Raw genomic sequence first — 6,008 nt, forward strand, 5'->3', positions numbered from 1 at the left:
TATTAAAAAAGATGAATGATGTGAATTGCTCCATATAAATATATGTATTTTTCCCTCAATTTTTTGTCGCAACATCTACACATAAATTTCACGAGTTCTGTTACTTATTCATGTAATTCATTTTACAGATTCTAATATACCTTCTATCAGTAGCAGAGCTACCATTTCTGCTTCAAACATACGCTTTTCCAAATTTATTCTCTCTTCTGCCGAAAATCAGGCTATGCTGAATCTGGCAAAAGTTATAAAGGGGTTTGAGTCCATTGAAAAATGTATTTATTTTGCAGAAGAAAATGGACTTATTTTGAAATCAAAACCTGCAAAATACATAAAGTTAATATGCCATTGGTTTGTAAAGGTAACAACTCTTTGGGTACCTTTCAGTGTCGCAAAGGCTCCTGTCGGGCCAATTCTGGGTTGTCACGTGCAAAGGGAACTTGGTTTGAAAAATCAAAGATATCTCTACCCCAAATTTTCTACCTTATGTACGCCTATGCACGCCGTTGGTCAACTGCCGACACAAGGCTACTACGGTCGCGTGGTGGTTGTTACTTTCCAATTAGACCAGCAGAAGCAGAAGGGGAAGATTGGTGGACCTGGGAAAGTTGTTCAAATCGACGAAAGCAAGTTCGGCAAAAGGAAATACAACAAAGGTACTTTTTTAAACAATAAACAAGCTTTAAATAAAATCTATATAAACGTATTGTATTTTAGGTAGAAGTGTGGAAGGTCACTGGGTCCTAGGTATGATTGAAGACGGCAGTGACGACCTAAGGCAAGAAGTGTGCCGAAAGAATGATCGGTCAGCGGATGCGCTTATACCGTTAATTAAAAAACATGGGTGGAAGGTACGACGATTCGTACAGACTTTTGGAAGGCATATGATTGCTTACCCAAACATGGGTATTTACATTCCAAAGTCAACCACAGCGACCCAGGCAACCCGTTTGTTGCACCTGATGGCATACATACACAGAGAATAGAATCTCAATGGCGCGTTGTGAAGAGATATTTTTACAAAGAAAATTATAACCATCCTGCAAATTTCGAAGATATTCTTGTCAAGTTTTTGTGGCGCCGATCAGTTTTGAGGAAACATGAAGACCCCTTCAAGAAGCTGATAGAGGCTATAAAACCTATATATGTTCTTCAGGAGTAGACATGGGTAGTTACTTTGATGGTTTGATTTGTTTTTCTTTGTCATATTTAAATATATAATAAAACATTTTTTACAGGCGTTGATATGTCTGTAAAGTACGCTTGTCAGAGACGGAAAGTACCAGCTAACCAACAAACAGAGAGCAGAAATATTAAATATACATATAATAGCATCGTTATAAATAAAAAAGGGTTTTTTCTGACTTATGTCTTTTTCCCTTAATGGTTGTTTTGTTATTTTGTGAATGGTTAGGTACTTGTTTGCGGACGCGCATACATATTTGTATATGTAAATATCATTTTATCGTTTTTTTGTGGGATTTTCATAGAACGCTTTGTTGCATTTTGTTTGTTGTTGCTTTGCTTTGCAGATAAGTTCACTGTAGGGCACCACATATACATTCTACACAAAGCTTAACATATGTGAAGCGAATCTAAAAGTTGAGATATTTTTAGAATATGGCGCTTTTGAAGCTTTAAAGCTTTCCATCTAAATTTGCCATTAGATGCGTCAATGTTCAAGGGTCCTCGGAAACCCCTTTCTCTTTTAAAGTGAAACTTTGTGAGATTTTCCCACTTCATGTCCTAAAAATAGAAAACTTGGATTAGAACATCGCGCGATTTTAACCGATTTAACTGATTAAGCCTCCTATCGCCTGAACCGTTAATGATAAAACCTTGAATCAACTTGTGGATTAATCTACACGTGAATACCTACAATATGCAAAAACAAAATCGATTCCATCTTGCTTGGTTCAAGAGATATGCACACTCATCGGTTTTAATCAGCACTGATCGATTTACCCATCAGTATGCGGTAGAAATTGAACCGTTATAGATAGAAGATTGGATCAAATTGTGAATGGTGCTAAACGGGGATGGCTATCTAATTCAAAAATATAATTTAGAAAATCTTGCGCAGTTCAAGAGATATGGCGCCAAATCGGGTTTCGGGATCATATGTGTACAGATAAACTCCACTTTTTCATTGAAGGGTTAATTATGGAACTCTCAATCGAATTGTCGTTTAATCTACAAATGGATACCCACATATTGCCCAAAAAAAAAAATGTCCTATCCTGCTTGGTTCAAGAGATATGCACACTAATCGCTTTCTATTCAGCACTGATCGACTAACCCATCAGTGTGCGGTAGAAATTGAGCCGTTATAGATAGAACATTGGATCAAATTGTGAATGGTGCTAAACGGGGATGGCTATCTAATGCAAAAATAAAATTTAGAAAATCTTGGTAGTTCAAGAGATATGGCTCCAAATCGGGTTTCGGGGTCATATCTGTACCGATAAACTCCATTTTTTCATTGAAGGGTTAATTATGGAACTCTCAATCAAATTGTCGTTTAATCTACAAATGGATACCCACATATTGCCAAAAAAAAAAATTGCCTATCCTGCTTGGTTCAAGAGATATGCACACTAATCGGTTTCTAATCAGCACTGATCGACTAACCCATCAGTGTGCGGTAGAAATTGAGCCGTTATAGATAGAACATTGGATCAAATTGTGAATGGTGCTAAACGGGGATGGCTATTTAATGGAAAAATAAAATTTAGAAAATCTTGCGTAGTTCAAGAGATATGGCTCCAAATCGGGTTTCGGGGTCATATGTGTACCGATAAACTCCATTCTTTCATTGAAGGGTTAATTATGGAACTCTCAATCAAATTGTCGTTTAATCTACAAATGGATACCCACATATAGCCCAAAAAAAATTTCCTATCCTGCTTGGTTCAAGAGATATGCACACTAATCGGTTTCTAATCAGCACTGATCGACTAACCCATCAGTGTGCGGTAGAAATTGAGCCGTTATAGATAGAACATTGGATCAAATTGTGAATGGTGCTAAACGGAGATGGCTATCTAATGCAAAAATACAATTTAGAAAATCTTGCGCAGTTCAAGAGATATGGCGCCAAATCGGGTTTCGGGGTCATATGTGTACAGATAAACTCCATTTTTTCATTGAAGGGTTAATTATGGAACTCTCAATCAAATTGTCATTTAATCTACAAATGGATACCTAAATATTGCCCAAAAAAAAATTTCCTATCCTGCTTGGTTCAAGAGATATGCACACTAATCGGTTTTTAATCAGCACTGATCGACTAACCCATCAGTGTGCGGTAAAAATTGAACCGTTATAGATAGAACATTGGATCAAATTGTGAATGGTGCTAAACGGGGATGGCGTAAAACTTTAAAGCTTTCCATTTAAACTTGGCTATAGATGCGTCAATCTACAAGGCTCCGAGGAAACCATTTTCTTTCCTAAAGTTAAAATTTGTGAGATTTCCCACTTCATGTACGAAACATAGACAAATTTCCGCCTGCGGCGCTTTTCTTTTATAAAATTCAAATTTGTGAGGTTTTCCTATTTCATGTCCAAAAAAATGCGACGCTTTTCTTTAACAAGCTTTAAATTCCAGATGTTTTCGATTTCATGTAAAAAAGCTAACAAAATCAATATGGTAAACAGAATGAAATGAATAAGCATTAGGTCTGAGACTTATGGCAGGATTTTGTAGCCTTTGACAGACATAGAGGAAGATTTGCAAATATGCTTTGGTTATTTCAAAGCGAAGTAAGTAAAGTTGTATTGTTTATTTTATGGCGGTGTCAAAGCGAAGTAGCGCAGAATAAGCTTTGATCCGCAAAATTGTTCTATAACAGATTAACTTTTCGTTACGTGTTGAAGTCGAAGCATTGCCAAAGTTGAAGTCGTACGCGAAGCCAATGGCAAAAATAGTTATACCGTACACATCTGGCACTATCAAATACTCGTTGATAGTTTAACGAATACGCATGTATGCATTCCTTGTTTTCGTTTGTTTAATTTCAACAACGAAAAAAAGCGACAATTGTACCGGCCGGTTTTTCGCTAATAACTTTAAAAATGTTTAAAAAAAAATAGTTTCCGCTAATGAATTCTGAATCTTGACGAAAATACGCGTGTTTGGATACTAGTTTCGACAAGTTCGACGCGAATTTTAAGTGCAAAACTTAAGTCGTAATATTACCAAATTTCGGTATTTAAAACCTATTTTTTCATAAACCAAGAGTTTCCTAGAGTTGCGGATGATAATTTTGTGATTTTTAGGACTCCCCCCACCCCCCGAAAAAAAAAGTTGGAAAATCGTAGCACCTTATATAAAATATTCCCCCAAATACGTCCAAGGACTTCGACATCGACATGTTGTTTTTGACCTGGAAACATATAAAAAACAATCACCATCAAGCCTTCTACGTTTCTTAACAAGTTTTACTTACATTCTTGTTAAAATTCTGTTATAAATTAATAAAAAAATAAAAAGAAAATATTTTTCCGCCAACTAATTTGCAACTTAGAAAAACGGAACTACGATCGAAATGCTCCCACCTGTAGACCTGGTAGCAAAGAACAAAGCGTTAACGACCGCAACCAGGCTCGGTGCTTCGGGGCAGCTTGAGCGCCGACCATATGGCCATAGTAGTATAGCGTCATCAATCACAAGACGAACAGACTACATGATTCCCTATCTGCGCTTCGAGGGAGATCTTAAGGCCACAATAGCGGTGAACGGTTGGCGCAAGGGTGCGCAAATGGCGCACGAAGCGATACATGTGTACACCGATGGTTCCAAAGTAGTGGAAGGAGTAGGGTCTGCGGTATACTGCGCTGATCCGGAAATAAGTAGATCCTACAGGCTGCCTGATTACTGTAGCGTTTTCCAAGCGGAAATATTAGCCGTAACCAAAGCAGTAGAAACCCTGGAAGAGAATAGCTTAAGCTGCAACCGTGTTAACTTTTATATTGACAGTCAAGCAGCAATTAAGGCAATAATCTCGCATAGCACAGCATCTAAATGCGTGTTAGAGTGTAAGCAGTCTCTGGAGAGAATCGGGACAGGGAGAAGCATACATCTATATTGGGTCCCAGGGCATATGGGAATAGATGGGAATGAAAAAGCGGATGAACTAGCTAAAAAGGGCGCATCCCTTGAAGCTTGCTCCGTAGATTTCCCAATTAGATTGGGCGAGATTAAGCGAAGGCGAGAGGTGCACATGATCGACCAAGCGGGAAAGGCGTGGGTTCAAGCGCGGGGCTGTAAAGTGTCGAAGATTATGTGTAGGTCTTACAACCTTAGACTAACACAGTTGCTCCTATCATTAAAAAGAGATGACTGTAGACTCATGACGGGTATTCTGACTGGACACTGCCCTCTGGCGTCACATGCCTTTAAACTAGGCTTGGTCAGTAATAGCAGATGTAGGAAGTGCGGGTTGGAGGAGGAAACGATCGAGCACGTTCTGTGCTCGTGCCCTGCACTTGCCAGGCTAAGACTCCAGCTATTAGGAGTGATATAGCTGTCAGATCTAGAAGCAGCAAGTGGCTTAAGTCCTAGGAAGCTTCTAGTATTTGCTAAGAGGACGGAGTTATTTTATAACATAGGTTTTATAACATAGGGTTTTTCAGTTTGGTCGTTAAAACAAACTTCTGGTAACACTACGGACTCAATCAGTCTATGTGAGGTCCTCATGGACCGGCCAGTTCAACCTACCTACCTACGATCGAAATGCAGAATACAAAAAATCGAACGATTCGAAGTTGGATCAAAAGAGATTGTAACACAGAATACCAAAATTGCCAAATCGAAAAAATTCCAATCCAAGTCGAAATGCAGAATAGGGCTGATTGTATGTTAAAGTATAGCGAAGTCTCAGCGGCTTTGTCCTGGTGAAAATTGAGTTTGAATAGGTTTTATTCTTCATTCTTAGAAACATGTACGAAGGTGCCTGGTAAGATATTAAAAATCCTCAACACTTTTTTGCAATAACTTAAAAAATCTC

General features: G+C 38.3%; 1 pseudogene; it reads left to right on the plus strand.

Moving 5' to 3' along the window:
* The first annotated feature begins 223 nt into the window (after positions 1 to 223).
* On the plus strand, positions 224 to 1,159 carry LOC137254286 (uncharacterized; annotated as a pseudogene).
* The last annotated feature ends 4,849 nt before the right edge of the window (positions 1,160 to 6,008 follow it).

Source organism: Eurosta solidaginis, chromosome 5, assembly GCF_040869045.1.
Source record: "Eurosta solidaginis isolate ZX-2024a chromosome 5, ASM4086904v1, whole genome shotgun sequence".
In the NCBI taxonomy this organism is placed as follows: domain Eukaryota; kingdom Metazoa; phylum Arthropoda; class Insecta; order Diptera; family Tephritidae; genus Eurosta; species Eurosta solidaginis.